The sequence below is a fragment of the Tachypleus tridentatus genome, chromosome 2 (assembly GCF_004210375.1).
Source record: "Tachypleus tridentatus isolate NWPU-2018 chromosome 2, ASM421037v1, whole genome shotgun sequence".
NCBI classification, from domain to species: Eukaryota; Metazoa; Arthropoda; class Merostomata; order Xiphosura; family Limulidae; genus Tachypleus; species Tachypleus tridentatus.
In genome coordinates this window covers 5,513,539-5,525,662 of record NC_134826.1, presented here as the reverse complement: position 1 = coordinate 5,525,662, position 12,124 = coordinate 5,513,539, and the positions used below count along the sequence as shown (strand labels likewise).

The 12,124-nt window shown below is 33.7% G+C and overlaps 1 long non-coding RNA gene across 2 annotated transcripts in view; it reads right to left on the bottom strand.

Moving 5' to 3' along the window:
- Positions 1–9,796: 9,796 nt before the first annotated feature.
- Positions 9,797–12,124, bottom strand: part of LOC143237514 (uncharacterized) — a 113,966-nt gene continuing 111,638 nt past the window's right edge. For both annotated transcript variants that reach the window (XR_013020119.1, XR_013020118.1), the window contains exon 2: positions 9,797–10,398. This is a non-coding gene — a long non-coding RNA (uncharacterized LOC143237514). The remainder of the gene's footprint in view (positions 10,399–12,124) is intronic.

Genomic DNA, 12,124 nt, shown 5'->3' with positions numbered 1-12,124 from the left:
CGTTTAACGCATTTTCTGATTATAAGAACAATCTAATTTTACCCAATTGCTCAGCAATAAGTATGAAGGGCTTTTAATGCTAAAAAAACGGGTTTCAATACCCGTTGCTGGCACAGCACGGATAGCCCATTGTGTAGCTTTGCGCTTAAGAACATACTGTATTATGATATAATCTATTTTATATGATTTATGTGTTTATTTTTTATCGTCTTTGGAAACAGAATAAATATAAGAAGCTGGTTAACAGCTGATTCAGGTCGGAGCTTCTTTTCACGGCCGCGTTCTCATAACAACCAGTCATTTGTATTGTTTATTTTCCTTCACTGAGTCAAACTTGAGATACTTTTGAAGACCAGTGCTAAAAGCTTGGATAGAGATATGTTAGAAAAGTGCAGAGAATCGACCACTAATATCATATACAAGAAAAGAGCCCGTAAATTCAGAGAACTGTACTTCAAACTGATCATTTGGATGGAAAACATAAGGTACTGTTCATCACGCACAAAAAATATCTTATGATACGTTTAGGACGAATTATGATACGAATAATGAAGTAAATTCGGTGTTTGAACAGGGGTTCATCGTTTTACTGTGAAGACCCACATCACAGACTATTAGACTCAAGAGAATTGTCTTCACTTAAGTTAGGTTGTTATAATGTTAAAGCTCACTTTTGTTTGTTAGCTATGTTTGTTTGTCTGTAATTAAGCACAAAGCTACACAATGGGCTATCTGTGCTCTGCCCACCACGAGTATCGAAACCCGGATTCTAGCGTTGTAAGTCCGCGTACATGCCTCTGTGCCACTGGGAGGGGCCGTTTGTTAGCTGCGGCCTAGAGAATAAATAAAGATAACTGTTTTAAGAAGTTTTTTTGGTTTTTTTTACTGGCAACACAGCTTGCATTTAGAAAAACTCACATCTTATTGAACACCCGGATATCGTAATATTTTCGCTATCCAAAAAAAAAAAAATTATTTTACGCTTAAGGGCTTGTCTTCTGTTGATCGCTTACCTTTGAAAATCGTATAACAGAACGATATAACTAATTCATTCCAGGGAGATAATTTTCCCGCGGGAAGTAAGTGTAAGAAGCAGACGACAGGCTTAAGTTATTATACAGGAAGATTTACTCCGAAAGAAAATATAAAACAAGAAGGGGAAGAACTTGTCAACTGCTACGTTGCGTTCACGCGCTTTTAACAACCAATGGACGTTATCAAAGGGTTAAGGAAGGTTTTTTGTGTGTAACTCGGTCTTCCAGGATTTCCTTCTCTGCTTGGAGAAAGCGTTGTTCCCCTAGTGTTTATAGTTCGCCCTAAATGATTTTATTTGTTGGTGTTTTGGAAGATTACCAGATAAGAGGATAAGTAATAATCAAAACCCTCTCAGCAGAATTCAAGAATCATATAAGTATTTCAGACTTTATAAATAGCTGCTAACAACTGTACTTAAGTACTCTATGTTTCTGTTTCCATTCATTTGCGAGAAACATAAAAACGAATGAAACTCCGATGGTAAATGTAACGTTATGTACGACGCCTTTATGATCATATGTAGTTAAAGAGCTCTTCGAGAGCTCGCTAAAGAAAAAACACACAAGGTTTTCGTCATCACGTAACTTCCCTCGAAAGTCACTGTGCGATATAGAATTTCATGGTACAATTTCATTGTTGTTGTTATTGAATTAAACGCACATTGTTTGAAGCAGCACCCTTCAGACAGAACGCGAAACAAGGCAGCAGATAATAAAAACTGAAACATATTTATGTCAATGTTTTCCAAACACTCCTCATGATGCTTATAAAACAGTCATTAAAAGGTGGATTGGACGACTTGGGTGTGTTTTAACTGTGTGGATTCTCCCCTTTATCTGACATCTTATAGACCACAAAGTATTGAATTACTCAATATCAAACAAAAACATTGTTTTTGAAAATATACAAATTCGTCAGTATTAGAGTATAGAAACAGCATCCATGCTTCGTGACAGAGGTAATGTATTCTGAATGTGTTATGAATTTCATAATTTAATAACAGCAATATGTGGATTTGGTAACTCATAACAATACACAGTAGATCATATAACAATATAAGGCTTTGACAACTGATAACAATACACAGTTCTTATAACTCGTAACAATTCGCAGTAGGTCATATAATAATGTAAGTAGCTTATACTACAAAATAAATAGCTGACAACTGACAACAATACACAGTTACTTATATTACAATATAAATAGCTTATAACTTATAACAATACACAATAACTTACATTACAATATAAATAGCTGATAACTTATAACAATACACAATAACTTACATTACAATATAAATAGCTGATAACTTATAACAATACACAATAACTTACATTACAATATAAATAGCTGATAACTTATAACAATACACAATAACTTACATTACAATATAAATAGCTGATAACTTATAACAATACACAATAACTTATATTACAATATAAATAGCTGATAACTTATAACAATACACAATAATTTACATTACAATATAAATAGCTGATAACTTATAACAATATACAATAACTTACATTACAATATAAATAGCTGATAACTTATAACAATACACAATAACTTACATTACAATATAAATAGCTGATAACTTATAACAATACACAATAACTTACATTACAATATAAATAGCTGATAACTTATAACAATACACAATAACTTACATTACAATATAAATAGCTGATAACTTATAACAATACACAATAACTTACATTACAATATAAATAGCTGATAACTTATAACAATATACAATAACTTACATTACAATATAAATAGCTGATAACTTATAACAATACACAATAACTTACATTACAATATAAATAGCTGATAACTTATAACAATACACAATAACTTACATTACAATATAAATAGCTGATAACTTATAACAATACACAATAACTTACATTACAATATAAATAGCTGATAACTTATAACAATACACAATAACTTATATTACAATATAAATAGCTGATAACTTATAACAATACACAATAATTTACATTACAATATAAATAGCTGATAACTTATAACAATATACAATAACTTACATTACAATATAAATAGCTGATAACTTATAACAATACACAATAACTTATATTACAATATAAATAGCTGATAACTTATAACAATACACTGTGACTCAATGTAATCAATAAACATTGATTGATATCATGCAATATTACATAGATCTCATATAAGTTACCAATATGTATTAAGTTTTATATAAAATTAAAACAGTAACGTCTATGTGAGGGAAGCTTTCTAAATTTCGTCAAACTTGCAAAAATGTATAGCAGAGATGACAATATGATCCCTGAGAGAGAGGTGAGTCAGCGGGTTTATCATGCTTAAAACCAGACTTCGAAACCCGCAGTGAACAGACTGGGTGAGATAACCCATTGTGTATTTGTTTGTCCTCTGATGACTCAGTTATAAGTTAGAAAGCTGATAATGTTAGAAAACTGGGTTAGTCCCTTAAGCTTTGAGCTTCAACAAAAATAATAAAAAACAATTTCAACGTTTATTGAGTATTTGTTCTAACATCCAACATCAACGGTAAATTCTGTGTTATTTAAGTGAGCAAAACAACTGTCATGTAGAACGAAACCTGTTGGTTTCGTGTTATTTAGTGTCATAAGTAACTAATGTTAGTAGAATACATTAGGAAGTATATACACCATTCATCCGTTTTCAGTAGTGATTAGACATAGCAGAATGTAATTAAATTACTATTAACACATTTATTACTTATTTATTTACTTTTTTACTTTATCGATTTATATAACGTTTCAGTTTTACAGTATATCACTTTATATAACGTTCCAGTTTTACAGTTTATCACTTTATGTAACGTTCCAGTTTTACAGTATATCACTTTATATAACGTTCCAGTTTACAGTTTATTACTTTATATAACGTTCCAGTTTTACAGTATATCACTTTATATAATGTTCCAGTTTTACAGTTTATCACTTTATATAACGTTCCAGTTTTACAGTTTATCACTTTATGTAACGTTCCAGTTTTACAGTATATCACTTTATGTAACGTTCCAGTTTTACAGTTTATCGCTTCATATAACGTTCCAGTTTTTTACTTTATCACTTTATATAACGTTCCAGTTTTACAGTATATCGCTTTATATAACGTTCCAGTTTTACAGTTTATCACTTTATATAACGTTCCAGTTTTACAGTATATCACTTTATATAACGTTCCAGTTTTACAGTATATCACTTTATGTAACGTTCCAGTTTTACAGTTTATCACTTTATGTAACGTTCCAGTTTTACAGTATATCACTTTATATAACGTTCCAGTTTTACAGTATATCACTTTATATAACGTTCCAGTTTTACAGTATATCACTTTATATAACGTTCCAGTTTTACAGTTTCACTTTGTTCTTCTTGGCCTGAAAAAGGTGTAGATCTCATAATATATGATAACAAGAAACCCACTTGAAGTAAAAATGTATTCTAAAGACGCTGGTGTGGGTGTTAAAACTTTAATTAACATAAAGTACATAATAACGTTTCGGCCTTCTTAGGTCATCTTCAGGTTAACAAAGAGAGTCTGCAAACCAGTCGTCTTTAGAACACAGATCTCATAATAAATCCATAAACTAGTTCGACTTTTGACCGACAGATGACTCTGTACTGCGATGCTGCAAGGAACTGATGACAAAACCGACCACGCTCGAAAACACCAGTAACAACATCGCTATCGTATATAAATAACACCACATACGAGTGTGGTGCTTCCAACGGTTTATTTGTGCACGTGCATGATAAGTAACAAATACTTTTCATCAAGAAATCGAATATCGTATCTTGGTCAATTTCTATGCCTTGTCCGTGTTGATAATTCAGAGCAACCCAAATACTTTATGTCTTTTATTTTCGCGAAGGCAGTATATCTACCACTTCCTCTGTAGTAAGTTTAGCGAGAGCAGGTATACTGCTGAAAGTAAGGAACATCTGTTTCGTGTTGTTCACCATCCGCTCCTCGAACAAAGAACTTCTTGCATGCGCGTTCGAACTTTTTCTTGCGTTTCATTCTCTCCTTAGGATGATCTCCCAACAACAGTTATTAGGCCGGAAGAAGTACGCTTTTCCACGAAAACCTATCAGAGCTATACACGCAGACAGGGCTGAAAGGGTCACTAGGCGACAGACCACGTGCGCACATGAGCTATACACGCAGCCAGGACTGAAAGGGTTACTAGGCAACAGACCACGTGGGCACGTTCGACCCAGTTTGTTTTCCATAGATTTTTTTCTCAACTTTTTTTTTTCATTTTTTCTTTGAATTGTTGAGCTATATTTTTACGAACTGTGTTCCAAGAGGCTAGCAAGAGGGTTTCATATAGTATACAAACCATACGTCGTATTTCGTTTTACCCGTCTATCTTTCGACCTCTGCTGTATTAATATATTTATAATCACAAAATACATTCTATGTATGGCTATTAATATGTATTTGCATAAATATGTGAATTTTTAAAAGTACAAATAAACAGTTTGAAGCATTTTAGATGGATATACATACACATATATATATATATAGAGAGAGAGTGTGTGTGTTTGTGTGTGTTGTTTTTATAGAAAAGTCACATCGGACTATTTGCTGAGCCCACCGAGGGGAATCGAACCCCTGACTTACCGCTCTACTATCGGGAGGCTATATAGAGAGAGATGAGTGGGCATGCGTTTATTAAAAACAAAAATAGAAACAGCGAAACGGAGACATCCTAACTTACAGAGAATTAGGTAGATATGCTTCCCCAGTGGTATGTCTGATCATAACTTACAGAGAATTAGGTAGATATGCTTTCCCAGTGGTATGTCTGATCATAACCTACAGAGAATTAGGTAGATATGCTTCCCCAGTGGTATGTCTGATCATAACATACAGAGAATTAGGTAGATATGCTTCCCCAGTGGTATGTCTGTAGATATGCTTCCCCAGTGGTATGTCTGATCATAACTTACAGAGAATTAGGTAGATATGCTTCCCCAGTGGTATGTCTGTAGATATGCTTCCCCAGTGGTATGTCTGATCATAACTTACAGAGAATTAGGTAGATATGCTTCCCCAGTGGTATGTCTGTAGATATGCTTCCCCAGTGGTATGTCTGATCATAACTTACAGAAAATTAGGTAGATATGCTTCCCCAGTGGTATGTCTGTAGATATGCTTCCCCAGTGGTGTGTCTGCGGATTAACACCGGGTTTTAATATCTCAGGTGGGTAGAGTACAGATAGTTCTTTGTGGTAGTTTTTGCTTAAATTAAAAACAATCAATCATGTAGGTATACATTCATGAGCTAGCAGTACCCTCTAACGGATATCTTTGAAACTTAATATTCAATTTTGCTGAAAACGATTTTTTAGAGGAACAGAATAGCTCGTGCTCACGCTGCAAAAAATGAATGAAATTTTAACAGAACTTCCTGGGAAATTATGAATGTTTTGTGTGTAGTAGCAGAAATAACAACACTTGTCTATTACATATAACTTAACAACACTTGTCTATTACATATAACTTAACAACACTTGTCCATTACATATAACTTAACAACACTTGTCCATTACATATAACTTAACAACACTTGTCTATTACATATAACTTAACAACACTTGTCTATTACATATAACTTAACAACACTTGTCCATTACATATAACTTAACAACACTTGTCTATTACATATAACTTAACAACACTTGTCCATTACATATAACTTAACAACACTTGTCTATTGCATATAACTTAACAACATTTGTCCATTACATATAACTTACACTTCAACACCATTCATAACGTCAATAACAACACCGTTTTTTTCTCGAAGCAGGTTTGGTTAGCGTGAATTCCTGAGAGGAACCCGTTTACTACTGATTTATAAATCAAACATATCGCTTCTAGGAACCAGAAAATTATCCATTCCAAATTTGTTGGCGACTCGGCATGGCCAGGTGGGTTAAGGCATTCGACTCGTAATCTGAGGGTCGCGGGTTCGAATCCCCGTCGCACCAAACATGCTCGCCCTTTCAGTCGTTGTGGTGTTATAATGTGACGATTAATCCCATTATTCGTTGGTAAAAGAGTAGCCCAACAGTTGGCGGTGGGTGGTGATGACTAGCTGTCTTCCCTCTAGTCTTACACTGCTAAATTAGGGACAGCTAGCGCAGATAGCCCTCGTGTAGCTTTACGCCAAATTCAAAAAACAAAACAAACAAACATGATTGTTGTGAATCGGTCAAGCGATTCAATAGTTGTAGTCGTACAAACACAAGCAAACAAACTTTTATCAAAGTGTGATTTATGACCGAAGTGCTTGCCTTATCGTTAGAAATCAAGTGACAGAATAAAGTGAGGTAAAATAACTCGCTGACTGTGACAACGGATGAATTAAAACATTTAATGTTCTACCTAATTTTATAGGAGTTTAAATCATGAGTCAGCAAAATATTGTTACCCTCTTTGAGGTTGTCAAAGACATTTTAAAATATTTCACTTCTATAGTAATGTTGCATCTACATGCATGTGTAGTTCCACTTTGGTAGTAGAGTTTTATCTGCACGTATTTATAGTTTTACTTCTATACTAGTGTTTCATCTACAAGTAAATGTAGCTTCACATCTATACTAGTGTTTTATCTACATATAAATGTAGCTTCACATCTATACTAGTGTTTTATCTACATGTAAATGTGGCTTCACATCTATACTAGTGTTTTATCTACATGCAAATGTGGCTTCACTTCTATACTGGTGTTTTATCTACATGTAAATGTAGCTTCACATCTATACTAGTGTTTTATCTACATATAAATGTAGCTTCACATCTATACTAGTGTTTTATCTACATGTAAATGTGGCTTCACTTCTATACTGGTGTTTTATCTACATGTAAATGTGGCTTTACTTCTATACTAGAGTTTTATCTACATATAAATGTAGCTTCACTTCTATACTAGTGTTTTATCTACGTGTAAATGTAGCTTCACTTCTATACTAATGTTGTATCTACATGTAAATGTAGCTTCACTTCTATACTAGTGTTTTATCTACGTGTAAATGTAGCTTCACTTCTATACTAGTGGTTTATCTACGTGTAAATGTAGCTTCACTTCTATACTAGTGTTTTATTTATATGTATGTGTGGCTTCACTTCTAGACACATCTTTACATTTTCTCACTTTTATACATAAATTTCCAATTATTTGTTGTGTATAGCAGAGCTTCTTTACTCATATTTGATATTGAATATCAATATGCCTTTTTTACTCTAAAATTTAAACAAACATGTGTATTTAACACTGTTGTCAATGTTCTTTCATGATATGTTGTTGCTATTTGTTATAAGAATGTAGGTGAACATGGAGCTATGTTGTTGTTATCAATATGTAGTTGAACATGAGGCTATGTTGTTGTTATTAAAATGTAGGTGAGCATGAGGCTATGTTGTTGTTATAAAAATGTAGGTGAACATGGGGCTATGTTGTTGTTATCAAAATGAGGGTGAACATGGAGCTATGTTGTTGTTATAAAAATGTAGGTGAACATGGAGCTATGTTGTTGTTATAAAAATGTAGGTGAACATGAGGCTATGTTGTTGTTATAAAAATGTAGGTGAGCATGGAGCTATGTTGTTGTTATAAAAATGTAGGTGAACTGAAGCTATGTTGTAGTTATCAATATGTGGGTGAACATGAGGCTATGTTGTTGTTATAAAAAAGGGTGAACATGGGGCTATGATGTTGTTATAAAAATGTAGGTGAACATGGAGCTATGTTGTTGTTATAAAAATGTAGGTGAACTGAAGCTATGTTGTAGTTATCAATATGTGGGTGAACATGAGGCTATGTTGTTGTTATAAAAAAGGGTGAACATGGGGCTATGATGTTGTTATAAAAATGTAGGTGAACATGGAGCTATGTTGTTGTTATAAAAATGTAGGTGAACATGAAGCTATGTTGTTGTTATAAAAATGTAGGTGAACATGGGGCTATGTTGTTGTTATAAAAATGTAGGTGAACATGGGGCTATGTTGTTGTTATAAAAATGTAAGTGAAAAAGAGGCTATGTTGTTGTTATAAAAATGTAGGTGAACATGGAGCTATGTTGTTGTTATAAAAATGTAGGTGAACATGGAGCTATGTTGTTGTTATAAAAATGTAGGTGAACATGGAGCTATGTTGTTGTTATAAAAATGTGGGTGAACATGGGGTTATGTTGTTGTTATAAAAATGTAAGTGAACATGAAGCTATGTTGTTGTTATCAATATGTGGGTGAACATGGGGTTATGTTGTTGTTATAAAAATGTAAGTGAGCATGGAGCTATGTTGTTGTTATAAAAATGTAAGTGAGCATGGAGCTATGTTGTTGTTATAAAAATGTAAGTGAGCATGGGGCTATGTAACACTTTGTCTAAACAGTATTGTTGTCTTACGGTTAATATCTAGTGGACTTTACTTTTATGGATAAGCTGATATTCTTAATTGAAATATTTATAAACACAGAACCTAAATATATAAACTACAGAACTTCTGTTGTTCCCTATGTTTTGGCTGTAACTGTTTTAATAACAAGAGAATATACAGTTATATTCGATTACTTCGCGCTTTTGTTTTACAGAATTAACTCAGTAAATGTTCGTTTTATGATTATTTTCAAACAATGCTTCCAATTTTAACACTTATTGTTGGTAATGAAAATAATCTTATTGTAAAACACAAACAAACTTACCTAAATGTTTTCTGTTTGTCCGCCATTTCCACTGACCTCCCCTTTCCTGTTTCACCCTAGTCATATCCTTTCTTATCCCCTGCATACATTCTTCTCTGTTTTTAACAGCCATTCACAAGACTGGGCGTCATTTTAATGATCATAACAAAGTCACAAAAGATGCCCTGGCCAACCTGATGTGTGCATAAATTATGCAAGTAATCCAAACCGCCTTCTCTCCGGCTAAGATTTATGTTAATAGGCGATACACAAATGGTTTTCATACTTGTATGTCAATAATTTACGCACATAAAATAGAAAAAAGAAGGATTTTATACGAATCGTTTGAATTAATCAAAGCGTTTGTGATAATAATCGTTTCCGCTCGTCCGAGTTTTTTGTGTTTTTTTAAGAAAGTAGAGTTGTATCTGAGGTTTTATTAAAACAAGGATAATCTGGAGTGTCTTCCAACTTGGAAACCTCTTGGCCTGGATTTCACTAGAGCTGGATCCGAATCGATTGTTATCTCCTTCCAGAAGCGATCTGACCCATGATGTTCGAAAGAGAAATCTCGAGTGTACTCGGGACATGTGGACTCTGAACGGCAGGGCACTTCCTTCGTATCTGTAACGAAACGGTGAAATAATAATTCTGTCTCTTAATCCAAAACTTTCAGTGGTATTCTCTATATCGAGGAGTGAGGTAAAATCAATGTGATATTTGGTGTTACAGTCGTTAAAGTGTAAAACTCCGTGTATCGAACTTCAACAAGTACGTGAATGGATTGGTGCTATGGTGACACTTTTAGCACAACACAATAGGCTATGAACATTCTGTCCGTCGCGGAGAATTGAACCATGGATTTCAGCGTTGTAAGTTCATACTTTCCACTGACAAACCAGGTCGATTCTAAACTTAAACACGATATACTCAAAATTCATGTCGTCTTAACTATAGATACAAAGATATGAAAGACTCAAGATGCGTCGTCTTGACTCTAGATTATAACATGACACACTCAAGATGCGTCGTCTTGACTCTAGATTATAACATGACACACTCAAGATGCATTGTCTTGACTCTAGATCAAAACATATGACAGACTTATGATGTGTTGTCTTGACTCTAGATTAAAACATATGACACACTCGAGGTGCATTGTCTTGACTTTAGATTAAAACATATGACAGACTTATGATGTGTCGTCTTCGTCTTGACTCTAGATTAAAACATATGACACACTCGAGGTGCATTGTCTTGACTCACTAACAACTCACATTAATTATTATCACTTGGTAACACTGAACAACACGTGTTATTAGTTGTTAAACTGTTTTTCGTAAGGCCCATTTATAAGTATTTATGCTTTATATATATATATATATATATATATATAAAACGATTAAGCGATACATTTGTTATATACGTTGTATAAGTGGGACATTTGTAAATAGAGTGATTATACTGTACAAATAACTGTTTTAGCTTACATGACTTTAAGTATATTTCTATTGGGAATGTAATATCTTTAGTTTTTTCTGCTCACCTTTAAATCTAAAATAATTGTCAAATACTCTCAAGTGTTTTAATTTTTGAAATGTGCGTCGATTTCTGTGCTGAAGTTTAACGTCCATTATAATTTACTCTTAACTAATACCCAACCTATAAAGGAGCTTTGGTAAAATAGAACTCACAACACAAAAATAAGGAAGATATTTATTTTCAGACTGAGAACTGGTTTGATTTGAATTTCACGCAGTGCTACTCAAGGGGTATCTGCGCTAGCCGTCCCTAATTTAGTAGTGTAAGACTGGAGGGAAGACAACTAGTCATCACCTCCCACCGCCAACTCTTGGGATACTTTTTTACCAACAAATAGCGGGATTGACCGTCGCTTTATAACGCCCCCATGGCTGAAAGGGCGAGCATATTTGGTGTAATGGGGATTCGAACGCGCGACTCTCAGAGTGCGAGTTGAGTGCCTTAACCCACCTGGCCATGTCAGGCCCAGATTGAGGAAAGAGTTAATTCATTTTCAGACTGTGATAGCCCAATATTGAGGAAATGGTGTTGTCGCTTACGTTTTGTGACTGTGCAATATATTCATTAAGGAAAGAATATATTTATTTTTAGATTGTGATAGTGCAATATTGAAGAGATATAATAGCATCTTTAGGACAGTATACGGTGAATAAAAACTACAAAACATTGTATTTAACTTATTGGCGATACATGACAATATTTTCTCTTTGCTATTTGACGCCATCTGGTGACCATGCACAATTTCTGTTAACATTTTAAAATACAAATTTATTTTATTAAACTTCATGAAATGTGAAATATGTGTGTG